At 44.4% G+C, this 21,657-nt stretch overlaps 1 protein-coding gene across 25 annotated transcripts in view; it reads right to left on the bottom strand.

Annotated features, from left to right (window-relative positions):
- INPP4A (inositol polyphosphate-4-phosphatase type I A) overlaps window positions 1–18,609 on the bottom strand; it is a 196,002-nt gene extending 177,393 nt beyond the window's left edge. For 9 of the 25 annotated variants that reach the window (XM_037898599.2, XM_043537447.1, XM_043537562.1 and 6 more), the window contains exon 1: window positions 16,071–16,190. The gene's annotated coding sequence lies outside the window, so the exon portion shown is untranslated. Of the gene's footprint in view, window positions 1–16,070 lie in introns of all 25 variants that reach the window. The other 16 variants (XM_043537491.1, XM_043537545.1, XM_043537575.1 and 13 more) reach the window with 4 other exon arrangements.
- Window positions 18,610–21,657: the final 3,048 nt, after the last annotated feature.

Raw genomic sequence — 21,657 nt, 5'->3', positions numbered from 1 at the left:
CAAGGGTCAGTTTGACCCCTAGCATAAATCAGAGTGGCTACAGACTCAGTCTAATTTACAACAGCCTGCAATGGCTCCCAAAGGGCCATTGTAGCAGACAGGAACAGGCAGTGCACAGTGTGCCCCGGACATGGCTCCCTGCACATCTCCTGTGTGCTTGGAACCGGTGCGGGGTGGCACAGAGCTGGCTGTGGCGATTCCCCAGCTTGCCACTTTGGCCAGATTTAAGGCTTCCTTATGAGAACCTGGCCCAGAATCTCTCACTCAGAGTCCCCATGTTGTTCTACTCCTGGTACTCCCCTGCAGGGTCTGTTCCTTACAGCACTCTTTACTAATCCCTCAAAACACTTTCCAAGTGTTTCCCTGAGTGAATCAATATGGGTAGATATTACTGTCCACTCCCCAGTGCGGATCAGGAAGCTTGTACATAATCTTGCATCATGAACACCTAAAGCAATGAATCATGTACAATTCAGTCTCACCACTATATGAATCTGCACACTTTTAGGAGCCTAAGAAAGGTGGATTCATACTATCAAAGGGACACAGGCTTAAACACTACAGTGATGGGAACTCTAGAAAACCCAGAAATTGACAGATTTGATAGAATTCTCAGCTCTTCCTCTATACTCAAGAACTGTTATCTTTAATGGTGCCTCAGCTCATAACTTTACTGAGAGTCGCACAATATTTGGGGGTTTTCCTTAAAGCCCAAGATCCTGGAATCATGCTATTATGTGAGACTCTCCGCTTTCATTTTAAAAAATAAGCCTTTAGGCCTTCATGGTTGCGGAAAAGAGCTTGAAAATGTGACTCAGTGAACCCTAACGGCTCAAAAGCCAGGATGCAAATACAGAATGCAAGATGTATTATTTTTAAGCCACTCATGATTTTGGGGGGCTCGACTCATGGTTTTTGAGCAGAGGGTTGGCAGTGGTGTTAACAAACATTCCCCAAATTCTCCTTCACCTGTTACAAATAAAAGCCAAGTCCTGCAACCTCAACTGGTCAAAAGAGAATTATTCAACACCTGTTTTTCATTTGGGGCTTGGAAGCTCTCAGAGCTCAACAGTTTCAAAGAAAACCCCCCTGCTTCCAACACCACCCAGACAGGATCATAATCAAACTACAGATGCCAGCCTGAGGTGTGACCTTCTTACCCAGGGAACAAGAAATACCCACAAATGATGATGAAAGAGAGAAAAATGCACATCAAAATTCCTAAGCTGAGAGCCATCAGAGTGGCCCCTACAGAATGGTCACTCAGGAGGAACTCTGCTTCCATGCTGCAGCTTCAAGGGAGGTGCATTCTCTCCTTCTACAGCCACCCCTCCAGCAAGCCCAACTAATCAGACCTGCCATTGAGGAAGGAAGATACGGTTCTAAGGGGTTATTATACGTCTGGGATTTCCCAGACATGACCTCTTTTTTTGATCCTCTGATCTCCATCCGGGCGGCTTTTTGAAATACGAAAAAATGTCTGGGATTTTAACTTGTTCACTGCAGATCAGAAAGAGCTGTTTCTGTGCCCCAATTGGTCCCTCCTCTGCATATGCAGCTGCTGGCCCCACCCAGCCCGGCCCTGCCCACCAGCTAAGCGGAGCTGCCAAGTGCCTCTTGGCCAGGCCGCCTACCCTGCTGTGGGGCCTCAGAGCCCTGCCGGGAAGGTGACAGGGCCAGGCCCTAGATCCCTGCCCTGGGGAGGGGGGGAGGCCCACAGGGAGGTGCTGACTGATAGGCTGGTGCTGTGTCCTAGGCCTGCGCCAGCCGCCCTGCCATGGAACGACACTGCCACCCATCTCAAAAGTGAGGCCGCAGGTACCCCCTCCAGCACCTCCCAAATACCCCTCCCAGTATGCACATCCCCCTCCTGCATCTCCCAAATACCCTCTCCAGCACCCCCTAACTGCACCACCCCCTCCCCAGCTCCTCCTCTCTCCGGCAGCATCCTCTATTTGGGAACTTAAAATATGGTAACCCTGTTTTAAGAAATTATAACCATCTCTATGACTAGCTAATTTGACCACACATGCACCTGCATTTTGCCTTCTTCATACAAAAGCAGATCACCCAACAGAAACTGAACATGTTCTGTGGGTTCTAATGCACTGAGGCTGATTACATCCTTAGTGGCTAAGAAGCATTATCTGGTGCTGGATTTGAATCCACTATTTCCTTTTTGCTACAGCAATTCGGCTGTACAACACATCAGTTGTAAGTGCAGTAAAAGCTGTCTGTTAAAGACAAGTGACAGAAAACTATAGATTAGAAAAGAGGTGGGTTACTCCTGGCAATATCCTGTTGGGATCAAAGAGCTAACTTCAAGGGGTTAATCCAGTATTGTGCTGGAGGGGGCTTGTGGCAGGCCCTTATAAAAATTCTGCCACTAAAATGAAGGCCAGTTTGGGAGGATTTCCTTATCTCTGACAAACTCTCCATTACATCCACCCCTCCTCTTTGTAAACATGCCTGCCTGCCACACATGGCTTATCAAAGACTGGGGGGCAAGGGGCACAGCCCTGGGCTACTTTTGTGTCTGTCTGGAGAGAAAGAGGCAAAATTCCCCACACATGTTGCCACATGGAAACAGAGAAATTTATTTGAAGGACCAAAAAAGGGGGATTTGCAGTCACCTCTTGTTCCTGTTCTTCTCTTTTTTCCTCCCTTTTTTGCATCTGCCAAGCCATTTAACCCAAACAGGCTGCCACTAAGGCCAGCAGGGTCAGCCCCACATCCTTTTGTCTATCCTTGGACAGTCACATGAATAATGGGAACATCCAGATTTACTACTGTAAGAATCAACTGACTGATTAACTGACTAATGGGGGCAAGGGAGAAACTTCCACTCCAGGCAAGTTATAACCTACAGGGAAATGCTATGTGCATGGGCAGCAAAGATGTAATTCTCCCACAGGGGAATCTGTAAATTAACTTGGAGCACAGCAGTGGAGGTAAAGCAGGAAAATGGAACATTTCTCTGCTCTTGTGTCACATTTGGCCCCCTGAAATTTATAACTCTCTTGGCTAAGTAAGAAATAAGATTTATTAGCAACATTTTGGGACAAGCTAAATGTCACCGGCTGCTACAAAAGCGAGGAAGAAAAGTAGTTTCAGATCACAAGATGGGGCTTTAGCATGTGTGCGTGTGAGGAGGAAGATCAACCCCAAACCACTGGTACCTTCCAATGAGGAAGGTTGATTAAAAAGCTTGTGTCCTCCATTTTATTTCCTTCCATTTGCACCCCACTTATTCTGCTTCACACTGTGTCTCTAGAGTAATTCTTCTGTAACAACTCTGTGTATAGGAGATTGGCTTGGCAGCTGCTCAGGGACAGAGCCGATACCCTTGCTCAGCAGGAGCCTATTCTCCCCAAGCAGGATTATCCTGCTTGAAGATAAGTGGCATTGCAGTGGCCATTGAAAAGCAGTGCAATTCCCTGCACATACAGATAGCTAATTTAAAGCTCTAGTTGAGCCTGTGATGTTTCTAGAATGGCTTTATTTATGCTCTGCCAAATCACTGTTATAAGTCTAGTCATCCTATCTAATAAATGTTGATGCAGTTGCTAATTTTGGACCCAATATTACAGAGTGCTGAACAGCGCAATTCCCCCTGAAATCAATAGGTTCCCACAGTACCTAGAGACAATGGGCTTTCTACCATTCCTGGGCTACTGTATTTTGACCAGCTGAGAAAACAATTACTGAACATTTTACCCAATCAAGACAACCTGTTTCAAAAACTATATATCTTTTTTTCTGAATGACTGAAATTCTCTCAAAGTTTAATCAGTCAACAATATGAATTAAGGCTGCCACTTTTGGTTGGATGTATTCCTGGAGGTTTCATCACAAGACACAATCTCTAACTAAAGATTAATCTTTAATTCCTGGAGACTCCAGGACAATCCTGGAGGGCTAGCAACCCTAACACAAATCCACCCAGCAATCTCAGCACAAGATTCATTTAGTACAGGAGACCACCTTTACATTTCTTATTAATTACATTTCGCTGTGCTAGCTTTTTATATATTATATAAACAAGAATGAGACATCCTTCTGGGCATAACAGATTGTTCTCTCCTGGCAGGAAGGCTTCTTGGAAACACAAGTTGTAGCCTGACCTTAGTGTATTTAGTATAGAACATTTGGATATTGAGACAGAGATCACAGCGTCACGTAGAAAGCAACATGAAAACTCGATCTCGGTTTAACCTAGAACCTTTCACAAAATGAAGCAGGAAACTTGAATTTAAATCTTGTGTTGAAGGCCTTCTTATTGTAATGTAATTGGTACCCCTACACGTCAAGTAATCTTAATAGAAATATAGTTCTTACCAACTCCTCTTGGAAAGTGAAATATTTAACTTTGCTAAAATATAAGGGGCTAAACCAGGCCAAGTTAATATGGGGGGGGAGGGGGAAATCAACTATTCCTTGTGAATTTTCTTCTTGCAAATATTTGAAATGTACAAAAGTTTTAATTTTACTAACACCATGAAATAAAGGTCTATTCCCTCAGGCTACAATTTTGTCAGATCTCATAAGCTAAGCAGGATCTGGCCAGTTAATTATTTGAATGATCAAAAGCCTAGGTACTATTGGCAGTTCATTTGGTAGCACTTGTATCTTTGAGTTCATACTGAACAAATGTTTTTCCATGGTGTTCAGAGACACTGTGCTGGTCACAGTGCCATGTGTTATGGTTTTGGGAAGAGTGGAGGAACTTGAGGAAGATGTTATGACATGGGACATAACACAGAGATCCTGGCACTTTACATTCTTTAATGTTCCCATGGCACCTAACAAAAGGGGAGGTGCCGTTGTGTTCTCACCAATGCACACTACAAGTATTATTAAGGTTGCCTGACACTTCCCATTACAAGACTCTATTTTCAGTTGCCTATAACTTTGCCAAACTTTAACCATGTGGGCTGAAGTTTTCCATGCCAAAATGGTTCAGTTGTAGCCCGTTTCCAAGAACAAAGCTAGGAAAGAATACATTTTGTCTATATTTAAAAAATTATTGCACCCTTTTCTCTGAAATGATCTAATGCCCCTATGCTACAGAGCAGGGATTTGAAATTTGACAAGTGGGGTGGGGGTGGCCTTTGTGTCAGGGAGGTGCCCTTTGACATCCCAGGGGAAAATCAGCCCAAACTTAGACACGTTATAAACAACTGAAAAAAACTGCAGTTCACACCCGCCCACTAGACTTAGCTAGAGCTTAAACAGCAAAAATCTCCAAAGATTCCATCCTCACTGAGCATGCTCGAGCCTCTCAGTTCCTAGTTCTGACCAGACTGCACATGTGCCATCCCCACACTGCAACTGAGCATGCTCCAGCCCAGGGCTACCAAGCTGAAGCTGGACTTTCCCTATTTTATAATGGCCGCTCCCAGCTGCTCTGAGATAGGCTCTGAGAGCAGGGGAGCCTGTCTGTGCTTTCAGTGACTCCCCGCCACCCCCACCGGCGCCCGATCAGCATGAAGGAAGAAGCCATCTGATCAGGGGAAGAGAAAGGAGTAGATTGGAGTGAGGAGTCTGGTGAGACTGGAACTGAATGAGGGAGAGAAACTGTGCCCGGGAACTGAAGGGGAGACTGGAACTAGTTACACAAGGAGCCTGTGATGAAAACTGGGATTGAACAAGATGAAGCTGGGGTGAGTAGGAGAGACTGAGAAGAGGAACCAGTGGAGTTGTTAAACAGAGGAGAACTAGGATTGCCTGGGCAAAGAGACTGGGAGAAAGACTCATGCAGAAGGTGGGGGTGGCTTGAGATTGGATGAGAAGCCTGAGGGGGGAGAATGGTGACACAGATCGGACAAGAAGCCGGGGTCGGGAGGAAAGTAGGACAAGGAGGTGGCCCTGAGTGAGACAGTGAAAAGGCTGACAATCTGACTGACACACACAAACAGAGGGTCCAGGTCAGACTGTAAACCGCATAGGCTAGTTCTCCTAGCTTGGAAACTGGCTAGAGGTGAAAGTAGATAAGGGAAACGGCATATATGTTTCCCTTATTTTAAATCCACTTCCCTAAGCACTTTGCATACACATCTAAGGGTTTTGCCTGTTCCTTTTTTGCCTTCATAGCTTTCCACTAGTCAATCACTGCCCAGGGCCCAGATATAATTCATGCATCTTCAGTAGCTCACTCCTTCCTCTGCTATCTCAACTACCATCTTCTTCCAATCTGACCATCTGTGTCCTCCAAACTTTCATTGGCCTGGTCCTGCAAAACACTGGAATGGTTGCAAAGTACAATCTGGAATCTGATCTGCATTTCTTTGTCCTTGAACTTCTCTACTGCTATAAACACTCTTGTTGTCTGGCTTCGTGATCTTTTTTACTTGAACTTGTAACGTACCCACTAAAAGATAATAATCTGAGCCAACATCTGCTCCTCTGCTTACTCTGACATCCCTCCAAAAAGATGTCCATCTCTTATTTATACGCTCATGATCTACCTGGCTGACAAGCACATTGTCTGGTGATCTCAATGTGACCTTGTGAATCCTCTTGTGCTAGAAGAGACTGCCTCCTATCTTTCGGTTGTTTGTGACACAGAAATTCAAGAACTGTTTGCCATATCAGTTTGGATACCTTCTGCTGCTGTGCCCATAACGCCTTCCCAGCCAATAGAGCTGTTGCCAATTTGTGCATTGAAGTTGCCTATCAAGTTAATGTCATGGTTAGGCAAGCCATCAAATACTTGCTGCACCTGTGCAGAGAATGTATCCTTTTCACTGTCACCTACTGCATTTGTTGGTGCATATACTCGGATTATTGCATGCTTGACATGTCTTGTTGGCTGTCTGGCTGTTCTGTTGTTCACTGGTTCCCACGCCAGCAGAGGCTTTGTTGTGATGTTATTCAACATAATTACACCTCTTTTGTCCATTCCACATCCCAAGTACAGTAGAACTGTTTAACTAAGCCTCCATTATCCGGCTCTCTGTATTAACCAAACCAACAGCTGCCTGGGGCTGTTAGCGGTTGAGGCTCCAACTGTCAGCATGACAGCAGGAGCCCCACTGCCCGGGGCTGACAACCTGAGCCCTACAACTCATTCTCTGGTTTATCTGGGTTTTTGGTTATCCGACCTGGCTCCAATCAGATAATCGAGGTTTCACTGTGTAAAATTGTAGCACCATCACACACCATCTTCCCAGTCCCTGCCCATCTTGTCTCACTGACACCAAGTATGGTCAGATGGTACTTTTTTCATTTCTCACGTAACCTGTACCAACTTTCCCAGACAATACAAAGAGCTGACAGAGCAGGACATCACAGAAGGATATCAAAGAAAGCTCAGGTGGTTGCGACATGTATGCCCTATGGAACGAGCAAGACATCCTGTTGCTACCCAGTGGCACATACAGAGAAGACGACAAAGAAATAAAGAGGAGAAGCAGGTAAGATAGAAGTGCCTAGTTTCAGGAGAAGGCTGAAGAGGCAGAGGAAGCAGCACAGAGGGGAAGACATCAAGCAGCTCTACAGAACAGTGATAGACCTCTTAGGAAGAGCCAGACAGTCACAGGTGATGCTTCCCAGGGACTCTCGGGTACAGGCATTGAAAATGCATGAAGAACAAGCCAGACAATGGCGAAAGTTTCCATTCCATTAAACGGCCCAGGGCAGATCATGCTCAGGTTTAAGAGAAATGCCAGTACTAAATTAGAAACAGAAGAGGACCAACAATATCTAATGAAATTAAAGCAACAGTCCAAGATTTTAAACAGGGGAAAGATTTTTGTGTTTAACAGAATTCAGCTCTGGCGAAAGAACAAGTGCCACAAGACTGGAAAGACGGTATCACGGTGTCATTGACAAAAAAGGGTGATCACAGTCGCTGAATGAACCTGGGAGCTATTGTACTGCTACCAACCTCGGGCAAAGTATTGGGCACCATTATGCTGAATGGACTGAAGTAGATGAAATATTAAAAGAAGAATAGGCTGGGTTCCATCCAGGCACATCACGTTGTGAACAGATATTCGCCCTTTGAGAGATCGTCAGAAAAGCTGCTGCTTGGCAAAAGCACACCTTTATCAAATGTATTGGCTTTAAGAAAGCATTCGATACCCGGTGGAATATTGCTAGCTACGGGATCCCAGACAAGTTGATCAACATAACAAGTTTGTATGATGGAAGCAGATGAGCAGTATAATCAGATGCAGGCCTGGGTGAGTGATTCGATATTGTGACTGGAGTTAGACAAGGGTGTGTGCTACCACCCATCATCTTTGCACTAGAAACACACTGAGTGATGAAGCAGGCAACAAAAGGCACCATGGGTGAAGTAAAATGGGTTAGTGGAGATGAGTTATACAACCTTGACTTTGCAACGGCAATCTTAATTCTGATATTGCCTAACTTTTTAATGTTTGACTTTGCAACCTTGATAATGTTCTATTAACACAGAAGTTTTGTATGTGATAAAGATGTAAGTTATCACGAAGGATAAAAACCCAGTGTCTCACTGCTACCATAGTGAGCTGGCTTGCTTGCATGTACAGCACTGCCTTCTACTTTGCCCTCAACACTATAACATTCCCAGAATCCTTGAGCTCAAGTGGCAGGGGCCTACGATTTTGGGGTAGGAATTAAATTCTAAACCTACTGTCCTCCTGAAGTTCCAAGTAGACATAAGGTGCATAATGATAAGCACAAAACCCCAGGTAGCCACAATTTTATTCAGAAAAAAGAAAAGGAGTACTTGTGGCACCTTAGAGACTAACCAATTTATTTGAGCATGAGCTGTAGCTCACGAAAGCTCATGCTCAGATAAACTGATTAGTCTCTAAGGTGCCACAAGTACTCCTTTTCTTTTTGCGAATACAGACTAACACGGCTGTTACTCTGAATTTTATTCAGGTGCATGATCCACAGAGAGCAGAGTGGTCCCATGTTACTGGCTTCCTGCTCCTGGTTTCCACCTGTTAAACTGGTTTTAAAGCCAGCTAAACGCATTAATTCCCTAGCAATTTGTTTTCATGTAACTGTCTATTGGGTGTTATATGATTGTGATAAAAGAGGGATGGGTCAACAGAATCATAACTGGAAGGGTAGAAGATCCACAAAATAATCCCTCTTAACATAAAGACCATACTAGGAAAGCATTCAAGAAATCCTGTAGCAATTGCTGTTGTGGGTAGCTTTCCAAAGCAAGGCCAGATTTTATAGAGTGCTACACGTAACATTTCCACAGGATTTAACATGAGACATTCTTTTAATAAATGCTATAGTGTTTGTTTAAATAATATTGATACACAGAAAACTGCCAGCAGAACTTGCAACACACTAGTGCTTATCAGCCTCAACCTATGGTGAAAATACAGCTTTTAGATGACAGAATTCATACTGAATAATTTTCATGTTTCATGAAAAGCTACATGAAGAAGCCGTATAATGAGCATTTCAAAACACCAACAGAAAGTTTTTGCATTGGCGTCAATTCTAGCTGCCGCCAACATATAATTTCAAAACCAAACCACTGCATTGCTGTCCTTCCTTCCAACACCTTCTTCACAGAAATTGCCTTCTAGATACAGACAAATTAGAAATTTAAAGTGCTTGTTCCTGTGCGTTCTCCATTAAAAGTTCACAATATTCATATTAATTATCAAAATGTGGTTTTGTTTTTCCTCAACTAATGTTTGGTCATTGCACTCATTGTTAGGGACAGACAATTTAGTTTATCAATGGGACGCTGCATACTTAAAAATGCAAATTAAAGCAAGATTCGGTGTCTTTCTTAAAAGTGATACTCTAGCTCAACCAGAATGTATGGACCTGATGCAAGAATTATAGGGTGAGGTTCTATGGCTTGTGTTCCTCAGGAAGTCAGACTGGATGATCACAATGGTCCCTCTAGCCTTAAAATTCTATGAAATATGGTATATAATCCACTTTGTTTGGCACCAGTAGTGATCTCAGCACTATACCATGCATAAAAATAAAGACAGTTCCTGCCCAAAGGAAGCTTACAGTTTAAAGATTACATGCATAGACAGACTGCACGGAGAAATCCAGGAATATGGGACAATTTAGTTTTCCCCTTCCCTCATTATTAATTCAGTTCTTGCAGGCATCAGAGAAGAAGTGTTTTGTTACTTTTTTTTTTTTTTTAAAAGGGCAGTGTGAATGAAGAACCTGAGAGAGACCATTCCATGCATACTGGACAAATGCAGAGAGTGTGCGCGGAAAAGAATGAACAGGGCACTAAGGCAGGCACATATTAAAAAGCCTGATGAAAAACTGTTCACTTGATGCAGTTTGCTAATATTAAAATTTCACCACAGCTCTCATTCTTGAAGGTTATTTGTGAAAATACTTACAAAGCCTATATCCACACCACAGACCAGCAATGGTTAATGATTTAAACGGAAGCAATGTTGAGCCATAGGACCACAGAAAGACAATACCTCATCACTAGCAGTAAAGAGATAGAAGCTTTGCATTGGGAAAAAGCGTAGTAACTGTGAAGGCAGAGTAGCAGAACCCATTCTTGGCAAAGCTAATAGTTCTCTGATTGCTATTACTCTCAGTGATTTAAAGGTTATGCATTAGAAAATTCCCTCCAGGAGAAATGCCAGTCACCAGATTCAATCTGTGTATGTTACACCTTAGCTTTGGAGCTGTACGTATTACAGGAAAGCTCATTTATATGGAGTGGTATTACCTTGCAAACAGCTTATTCAAATATAAGATTAGTATTTGTTTCTTAGCACTGAGAAAAAAAATGACACATTGTAGAAGTGTTTGCAAACAACTAGAAACATAGTTCATAAGTTTATGATACAATGTGGTTTACTTCATTGTATTTGTAACTGCTCATCTACAAACTGCCCTAATTCATTCTAGATATGCTGCCAAGCAAAGTTAGGATCAACTGTAAAAATAAAACAATTTATTTTAAATTCTTCTTGAATCTTTGCACATACACTGTCAAGGATCAGACACATTAGGGTGCAAAGTGTAATGTATAATTATTCTTAAAATGCTAAACATAATTGTATTGTATATGTGGGGAAATGTATTTTCCCAACAATGACAAAGACATCTGTGTTTGTGAGCAGATGCCTTTCCTCAACTGCTCCAAGACACTGACCACTACCCCACCTACAGTCAAAGTTCACCCTCTTCCTGCTTTTTGACTTTCGTTAACAACCAAAATGGATGAAAAAGTCTAGTACAAGGCTGCTTCTAGGGATCCTAACTTGGGGCTGATGATCAGCCTACCACTAGTTGCTCTATGCCCAGACCCCAGATCCCTCTGTCAGGAAAGACCAGCTTAGAAATCAGCTTCCTCTCTTCTTATTTCCTCCAGGATTGATATTCCTGGCAGAAGTTGTGGATCTAGGCCAACTACAGCCCATATGCAGGGCTATTAACCCCTTCCTACACTGTTCACCCCATCACAAATTACAGACTCCGAAGACTCCAGCATTGAGCCCTGAAAGACAAACCATGAATCTCTTCCCATGGTATCTTTATTTCCCAAGTGCCCCATAAGTTCTACCTCCCTTGTCCTTCATTTCTCCTCTCTCTATATTCTGTCCCTTCCTACTCCTGTTCTATCCACAGTATGGGAGGGCTGTTTCTTTCCACTCTGCTGGGTCTGGACTGCTCCACTACATTTGTCTGCAACATGTGAGCAGAACTGACAGCAATCAGAGATCGCGTCAACTTTCACACTGCAGACCTCACTATCAGCATGACAAAACTGCAGGACATGGCCAAGACGGTAGCTGTCATGATAAATGCAGGACAACTGAGAGGTACATATTCTTATCAATATGCAAGACACTACCAGAATATCAGTGGTCCCCTTTTAAATAAATGTATCCCATTTCTTTAGTAGTCTGTCTTAATGAGATTTCACTGTTTATGAGAATAGTATTGATTAATTGGACATACAGGTCCAAGGACTGTGGGCAAGATTCTGTGCCTTGCCTCTAAGTGGTAGATCAATGGAGGAGGAACAGTATTTTCTCTTGAAAGAGTATAGGATGAAGGCTCAAGAAGGATCTTTTAATTTTAAAAGGTCAATCCTAGGTCATAATTTATATGAGTGTAAATTGGAGCAGTCTACCATTTTGGGGGGAGGGGGCTCCAGTTCTAACAATAAGTAGATACTTCTCAATATTGAGAGATGGACATCATCATCTGTTCCAGGTTACTTACCCCACAGCTATGCTTACCAAACAAAGCCAGACTGTGGACAATATTTGGCAAAAGTATTTTTATTTTCTGAGACTGAGAGAATTCTCCAATCTCTTACAATAAGTGTTGATCAAGGATATTGGGCAGTAACTAGCATATTTATCTGGGCTTTTGCAGTACTGAGATAAGGGCAGTTCATGGGAATGGAGCTAGGACACCATCTTTTAAAGAGAGTCTCAGAAATACCTGTCAGGAATGGTCTAGTTATTATGTAGCCCTGCCTAGAGTGCAGGGGACTGGACTTGAAGACCTACTGAGGTCCCTTCCCGTACCATGCTTCTATGATTCTATGCGAATTAGGGGAGGGGGTGGAGGGCAAGTGTTTCAGCGTTTCTGTACTGAGAAACTATCATTTCCAGGTTTGCCAGGCTGCCTGCTCTGGATTGCTCCCTGGACCCACAGCTCCTAGTCGTCATCCTCGGGTATCTAAATGAGGCTTAGATGCAGGTGATCTGTGCACCCGATCAAAGTCTGTGTCCCAAGGCAGCTTGATTAATATGCAATGAAGGAATCAACATGCTTGCTAGGACCCTCATATTGCAGTGCTGAGATCTATCCCCTTTGTCCTGCAGGGCTTTTCTCAAGTCAGGCAGGTTTTGCCTCCACTTCTTGTACAGCCCAGGATTGGTCTTCAAAGCCAAAATCTGTTCTTCAGACTCTGTTGTCCACACAGTCAGATCCTGCAGCGTCATGTGAACTGTGTCCAGAATGGACTGCATGCTGGTGATGTCATCAGAAGTAGTTCTGCACGAGTGAGCCTGCTACATGGTTGAGATTCCGTTCTCAGTCTGCGTTTTGAGGGGCAGAGGTGTCACAGCTGTTTATATCAACTCTTTCAAAGTTCTTCGCTCCATCAGAGATTTGAAAGGTTCTACTATCATCCCTGTAAGTTCAAGTGCTTCTTAAAACTGCTGTAGAAACTTTTTGGGTAAGGATGTTTTAGGTAAACACCTAATTTGTATGGATCTTGATCACAGAGTTCAGAATCAGGCAGCCATCTTCCTTCTACAGCTCAAATGACTCCTTGAAAGGATTATTTCATTCATATTTTCAAAAGGTACTAGTGAACATTAGGGATTATATTAAAATTTGATCATTAAAAACAAATTCACTCCAGTGTAAAGCTGTCATATGTCAGTCTTTAGAAAACATGCATGGCACAGGTGCAGACAGCTGAAAATAGAGTACTACGATAGACACTAAATGAACCTGGTACTACTGGCTGGGAGGGGAGCAGCAGCAAGCTACACATCTCAGTTTGGACTAGCCAACAAAGTGCTAAGGTTTAAAATTTTTAAATATTGAAGTTTATACACATGTAAAGACCTATTGCATTTCCACACCAGTCTCAGCTCCCCTCCAACATTTAACACTAGTGTTGAGTTTAGTGAGAAACTGAGAGGAAAATAATTGGCTTATATTCACCAAAGAGTTCCCAAGCCAAGCAACCTGTTGAACTGAATCTTCAGAAGAAAAACAGAGCTCAACAGTGAGCTTTTAAAAACAGGAGGTTTTGAGATAAACACAAGCGTAAAGCTATTTTCCAGGACAACCTGCACTTTTAAACTCACCTCAGCTAACATGACTGAGTCAAGAGTTTGAATCAAATGCACATACCACCACCTCTATATCATTCCCTTTGGATTAGAAAACCAAAATCAAAAAAGTTAATGGAGGATAGGTCCATCAATAGCTTTTAGCCAGGATGGGCAGGAATGGTGTCCCTAGCCTCTGTTTGTCAGAAGCTGGGAATGGGCGACAGGGGATGAATCACCTGGTGATTACCTGTTTTGTCCACTCCCTCTGGGTCACCTGGCATTGGCCACTGTTGGAAGACAAAATACTGGACTAGATGGACCTTTGGTCTGACCCAGTATGGCTGTTCTTATGCAGACAGATCTCCGCTGTTGATATACTCCGGTCTTGCACATGGATAATAAAATCCAAGATATGTTATAAGCAATCTGCTTCCTTTTAAGGCTTGTCTGCATATGGAAATTGACCAGAATGATTATTGCAAAATAAACTATTCCAGAATAGCTCCCAGTGTGGACACAAACATTCCAGAAGAAGAATGCTTTTTTCCATTTTAGCTTAATCCACTTTCAAAGTGGATGCTCTCTCAAATTTTGTACTCCCTCTCCATCGTCTACTCCACCCACCTGGGTTTATCATTATTTGTCATGTGACTATAGTCCTGATATTGTGGCCTCTTTCTGCCTCTTGCATGAGAACTTAACTGGAAAGGCAGAGATCACAAAAGCCCTCAAGGCACCCCAGGTACAAGCAAGCAATTGGTTTGCAGATAGGGGTTTAGAACCCTGCTCCAACTTATTTTTTTCAATTTGAGTGATGGGAGTTGCATTGGATGGGAGGAAACTCCTCCCACTCAAGCTGTGGAGTAACATCAGGTGGAGCTTCCAACTCAGAAGAGAGTCACTTGCAAAGGATGGGTTTCAGAGTAGCAGCCGTGTTAGTCTGTATTTGCAAAAAGAAAAGGAGTACTTGTGGCACCTTAGAGACTAACCAATTGATTTGAGCATAAGCTTTCGTGAGCTACAGCTCACTTCATCGGATGCATACTGATGAAGTGAGTATGCATCCAATGAAGTGAGCTGTAGCTCACGAAAGCTTATGCTCAAATAAATTGGTTAGTCTCTAAGGTGCCACAAGTATTCCTTTAATTTAGATTGTAAATTCCTCAGGCGCAAAGACCTTGCCATCAAGTATTTCTGTAAAGTATTATGTACACGAACATCACTACGCAAAAGAGGTGCCCATGCTAATGTCAAAACACAGTCTCTTTGATAAAATACCCAGAAACATGGATGAAAACAAATGACAATGCGACTGTCACATCATAATAAATTCAAATGGATTGTTGGCAGGATTAATTACAAAAATCAGTTTTGAAGTTCTGCATCTGTTTGCAAGATAGTTATTTATATACATCTATTTTTTCCTCCAAAACTCCAAAGGCTAGGCACAGCTATTTTAAAGTGATCACAGTAGCCCACTTCTCAAGATCAACAATACAGAAAAAAAAATTATGCTGACATGGAAAAAATTCACCATGGCCTACAAACAGCTGGACTAGTAAGTGGGAAGTTGGAAGAAAACGATTTTTGAAATTGGAGGGAGACCTTGACAGTGCCTGTTAAGTAAACAGCAAGCATCATAAGCCTGTTCAAAATGGATACTGCATATGAACACCTTAACCGGCGGGATTAAGTAGGGAAACTCAACATTCCCCCTTATTTGGGTAGCAAATACACCATACCCCTTCGCTCGCCCATCACTGGTTCCTAAGCTTACGAGGAGCAGAAGCCCCGGCATCAGCCCGCCAGGCCTGCAGGGCAGCCCAGGCTCCGGGGGCCGAGCCGCTGCCGCGCAGACACCCGGAGAACTATTCACAGGTCAGGATTTGTTCCCTCCCTGCCAACTGATGCCCCCGATCTCGGCACCAGCCAATCACCAGGCGCAGGCGCGAGCCGAGCGGCGGCCACATCCCGCCGGGGCGCGGCGCGGGGCCGGCTCCCGGGCATCAGCGCCGCTGCAGCCCCGGTTGCTAAACGCCCCCACGCGCGGGCTGCGGACATCGCGGCGCTTCCCCCCGGCCCCCGCCCCGGGAACCAGCCCTGCCCACGGCGGGCAGCTGCCGGCGCCAAGGGCTGAGGGGAGACGAGCGTCCCCTGGCCATAGCCGGGGCGCGGTCCGGAACAGGGACCGCTGCCCCCTCCTGCTGCCGCCCGCAGGTCCCCCCCGGCCGCTGCTGCACCTCCGAGCCCCAGCAGTGCATCCGCAGGCTGGGGCACAGCCCGGGAAACGAGCCTCCTCCTCACCTCCGCCGCTCCCGCCCAACAGGGCTCGCAGCAGCAGCGCCCCGCTCCGCCGCCCGCGGCTCCAGCGGCCGGAGGCGTCGACGCGCTCCGCAGCTCCCGGTTGTGACGGCAGAAGGCAGCCCGGCCCCTCCTCCCGCCGCAGCAGCAGCAGCAGCAGCAGCGGCGGCGGCGGCTCGGCCCCCTGCAGGCCTGCTGCTGCCCGGGCGTCCTCTGCCGCAGCGCCGCCAGCCCGGCGCGCGCACCGCCCCCCCCGGGGGTGGGTTTCAGAAGGGCTGGTAAAATCCCCTCTGCTGAAATCCCCTCCCGCTCCGGCAGGGCCAGGAGCCTCTTGTGTCCGGGGGCGCTGGAACAATGTGTGGAGTGGGGGTGCTGAGCGCCACTGAACCCAGCTGTAAACCCTGTGTATGGTGGAAACCACGTCAAGCCGGGGGGCGCCCCTAGTTCCTTCCAGCACCTCTGCTTGGGTCTCCGCCTGCTGCACGCGTAGGCCCGCACTTTCAACATGAGGTGGGCCTGCCCTGCTTGCCTTGTGCAAGCCAAAACGGGCCGCTGAGCACTATCCATGCAATCCGCACTGTGTTACCTAGAGCCAGTAGGGTGCTCCACACTGTGCAAGGTATGAAAAGGGCCACTCCCTGACCCAACGTGCCCTTGGCACTTTAGTGAGCACATGCTATGGGCAACCGCACCCACGAGCTGTGGCCATCCAAGCCTGTGAGCAGTACTGCTGCCAACCTCAGACTGTCAGAACTGAGTCAGTCTGGTCCTCACCCTATGAATTGGAAATTCGTGAATGTCTTAAAAATAAATTGAGGTTTTGCTTATTTGTGTTCAGGTTTTGGAGCCTTCTGGGTGCACTCAGCCACGTCTTCAAACTTTGCTTTGAAACCATGAAGGCTAGAAAGTTACTTTACAAAAAACAATTAAAGCTGAGGTTCTCTCCTCAGTCTCCAGGAAGCTGAACCTTAAGTAAACACTGACTATCATAAAACCAGTAATTAAATTACACCTGTTGGCAACACATACAGGTGTGTCATTTGCTTTAAAAAGGGGCAAAATGAAAGGCATCCTAAGATACACAGGTATTTAAGTTTGGTATTAAACATAACCTTACTGATTTCCTCTTCAATTTTTTGGGTTGATTTAAACATTTCCTGCAGTTTTTGAAACATGGACATCTGAAAACAAAATTGACCAGTTTCTTCTCCATGTCCAATTTAAAGTTCAAAAGTAAACTAACAGCACATGTAGGGAAAAAAAATTATGTTTTGACTATTGATGACTTTTTATTAAAGTTATGCATTTTTAACAAGATAGACTAGGATTTAAGATGAGACAAAGCTCCAATGTCACTATAAAATAAAGAAAACAAGTCCCAATTCTGCAAGAAGCCCTGTCTAGGTGGACCCTGTGCCTGCAGGTAGTCTCATTCTCCACACATGGACCCTGCATAAAGCCCCACAGAAGTAACTGATGATGTGAGTGATTTACTGATTTTTAAGAGGATATAATTCAGGCTATAGAAGCAAGTACAGCGTATTTCTTATCTCTCCTCTTATGTGGCCATGGTCAACTGTGGTGCCTTGATAACTAGTGCACTTTCCACACCACATTTATTGAAAATGCTAAATCAGGAATTTTGACTCAATTTATCAATCAGTGTTATACCATAAAAAGAAAAGGAGTACTTGTGGCACCTTAGAGACTAACAAATTTATTTGAGCATAAGCTTTCGTGAGCTACAGCTCACTTCATCGGATGCATTCATTTCCACTGAATGCATCTGATGAAGTGAGCTCTAGCTCACGAAAGCTTATGCTCAAATAAATTTGTTGGTCTCTAAGGTGCCACAAGTACTCCTTTTCTTTTTGTGGATACAGACTAACACGGCTGCTACTCTGAAATTTATACCGTGTAGCTGTCAGTCACCGTAGGCCAGAGCTGTCCAAAATAGCCAAATAGGGAAGCAGGGGTGCAAAAGATCTATCTGGCTTTAAGATTAAACTCAATAAGTTTATGGAGGAGATGGTATGATGGGATAACATGATTTTGGTAATTAATTGATCTTTAAATATTAATGGTAAATAGGCCTAATAGCCTGTGATGGGATATCAGATGGGGTGGGATCTGAGTTACCCAGGAAAGAATTTTCTGTAGTATCTGGCTGGGGAATCTTGCCCATATGCTCAAGGTTTAGCTGATCGCCATATTTGGGATCAGGAAGGAATTTTCCTCCAGGGCAGATTGGAAGAGGCCCTGGAGGTTTTTCGCCTTCCTCTGTAGCATGGGGCACGGGTCACTTGCTGGAGGATGCTCTGCTCCTTGAAGTCTTTAAACCACAATTTGAGGACTTCAATAGCTCAGACTTAGGTGAGAGGTTTTTTGCAGGAGTGGGTCGGTGAGATTCTGTGGCCTGCGTTGTGCAGGAGGTCAGACGAGATGATCATAATGGTCCCTTCTGACCTTAGTATCTATGAACCTGTTCAGCTAAAGGCCAAACATATTACAGTGGAACCCCATTTATGCAATCTAATTGGGACCAGGGAGAGATCCGCTAATCAAAAATTTGGATAATCAGGAGAATGGGCGAGGCTCCGGCAGTCAGCCCTGGGCAGCAGCTGGGCTCCAGCTGTAGAACTGATCAATGAAATTGTTTTTAATTGTTCTCATTATTAATATAACTTCATAAGCAAAGTTTTATGAATGAAACAACATTCATTCATAAAACCGGTTACCCCAATAACTGCCTAATTGAGTTTCACTTTCAATCCAATTGCTGCTTAAATCGCTGAAACTTGCACTGTTTCAACATTGTAACTTCTGCTCACTGTTTGTCATTCCTTACACTTGTCCATATTGTAACTCAAACTCCATTTTAACTTGTTCCAAACTCCATTTTAAAATGCTCACTCCATTTTGTAAAAGCTTGCTGCAACCTTCATTTTTGCAAAACCCTACTGTAATCTTATTAGTTTAGTTTAGATGTGTGAATGAGGTATGTATGGATGATGGAATCAACCTCCAGCCCCAGCCTGTCCTGATGAAATAAAGTGTAAACACCCAAAGGCTGAAGATGCAGACAACAGCCCTGACAAAGTAAGAGGAGTCCATCCTCAAAAGAAAAGAACAAAAGTACAATTGAAGAAATATCAAAGCCAGGTCCTAGGCTGAAAGTCATGTCTGCAATTGACGGGTGATCAATCACACCGAACCCAGAGGCAGCATGACACAGCAAGACCTATCAACTCTGGATTCAAACTAAAGCCTACAAAAAGGATGGGTGAGATGGAAGACTTTGAAGGGCAACATTCTGCTGCCAACATGGAAGGGCATCGGTGCATGCCCAACAGAGACCCAACTCTTCCTTGTGCCTGGCTTTCCTGGCCAGTTAGCCACCACAAGCTACGAACCCAGGCCACAAACTCAAGCTACATTCAGGACTGGTAACTATACAGCAGCTGCAGAACCTGTGTGTGTGTATGAACGAACGTGTGAATGAATGTTATAGCTATAACTGACTGCCTACTATGAAACTGAATGAAATGTTATAGCTATAACTGACTGCCTACTACGATTCTTTTTGTATTCACAATAAATGTGACATTTTGTCTTATCCACTTTAATAAGATCCTGCTGGTTTTATTTTATTGGTATAACACAGCTGTCAGCCCCACCACCTAGTTCAGTTAATACAGACAGCCAGATAATGGAGGCTCAGATAATAGGGGTCGTACTGTATTTTGAAAAGTTCAAGGGGCCACAATTGATATTTTAAGGCAAGCTTTCTGCCTCATTCCATTTCCTTTGCATAGCTCAGGGAATACAAATGGAGCAGGTTCTACCCCCCCCAAGTCACCCGCTGTGGATTCCCCTTAACAGTTGACAGCTAGCTCCTGTGTGCAGGGAACATGTTGGGATGAAGAGTGGCTGGAGTATACTACTACAGTAGAACCTCAGAGATACGAACATCAGAGTTACAGACTGACTAGTCAACCAGACACCATGTGAAACCAGAAGTAAACAATCAGGCAGCAGCAGAGATACACACACACACACAAAGAGCACTGTACTGTGCCTGTATTGCATCTTAAAGGTAGGCACATCTGGACTCCCCACCCGACTCGCGGGGTAGACACAGCAAGACACTGCGCTTTGTTCAGAGTTACAAACATTTCAGAGTTATGGTCAACCTCCATTCCTGAGATGTCTGTAGCTCTGAGGTTCTAATGTAGATGGCTATCTCCAACTGATATGTATGGCCTGTAGAGGACTGTTGCCAGTTGCTGACTCAAGATAGTGCAGGCTACAGGCTACTCTAACCCAGCTGGAGCAGAGAATCAGGGAGCCATAATTGTCTGTTGGTTTGTTCTCAGCTTCTCTTTTCCTTTCTCCTAAGCAACTGTGCGGAGGAAGGAGCCATCTTTTGCTAGGTGCTCCCCAAAGTTGAGGCAGAGCCAAGAGAGCTCCTCCCCTGCTCTTCCACCCACCGCACAACAATAAAACAGGCAATGGAGCAACCAGAGCACCTCCCTCTCTCGTGCTGCAGCAGTCAGTCAGCAGGGGAGCTGTGGAGCTGCTTAGAGTACTCATGGCTCACACCCAAGCTACTCCTAGGGCTACAGGGAAAGTGGTGGTAGGCAAGGCCTCATATTGTCTCCCTGCATTGACTTGGCTGATTCAAACACATAAAAATCACAGAATGTAGCTCGGAGAGCCTATTTTCAATTGCTAATCAAACATAAATGTTTTTAACATTTGCCTGTAGCCACAGGTTAGAGCCTTGAGGGCCACAGGTTGGACACCACTGATCTAAACTAAGAAACAATACATGTTTAAAAATGCATACAAACATTATTTAAATTAACCCTCTTAAAAACAAAAAGAAAATCACTAAACAGATTTCCCATGTCTACCATAAAAAAAGAAAGAGTCCCTCCAAAACAAGCCATCTGCTCATAAAAAGCCTGAGTGCACAGCCAGAAGATCATCAAACGTGCTCTGTCAGACCAAGATGGGAAATGAGTTTCAAAGTAGGGGGCTCTCCACTGAGTATGCACCACTACCAGCACCCATAAGTATAAATCTAGGAATTTCAGCTCTAAGGTCCCTGATGATCTCAGTTGCCAGGAGAAAGAGGCAGTTCATCTGATACCCAGGACTCAAGTCATAAAGGGCTTTGTATACATTCTATCCTCATACTGAAAAACATGAATCTAAAGAAAGGATTTTAGACAAGTAATGTTCTGTGGTACATGCCTGAAGCATGCACTCTTCCCATTTATTCTCACTGTGCCCATCATGCCAAGGACCCACCCTCCTCTGACCTAGACCTCCATATTTACAATTTGCAGTAGTATTGTTCAACCCCCTTGATCACCCTGCAGCAGTCATTGAAGGAGTACCGCTGGGTATGTGAGTAAAAACCACTAAGATATGTTGCAACAGACTTCAACTGAATAATGACCCTCTCCCCCCTCCGATCCCCCCAATAAAAAACTTGTGGGAAAAACACATCCCTGGCCCAAAATTCACAAAACAATAACCTATTCATAAACCTTACCCCTCCCCCCCGAGGTGTGAATTAAAA

This window comes from Chelonia mydas, chromosome 1 (assembly GCF_015237465.2).
Source record: "Chelonia mydas isolate rCheMyd1 chromosome 1, rCheMyd1.pri.v2, whole genome shotgun sequence".
Lineage (NCBI taxonomy): Eukaryota > Metazoa > Chordata > Testudines > Cheloniidae > Chelonia > Chelonia mydas.
Note: the sequence above shows the minus strand (reverse complement) of the source record. Positions and strands in the feature narration are given on the sequence as shown.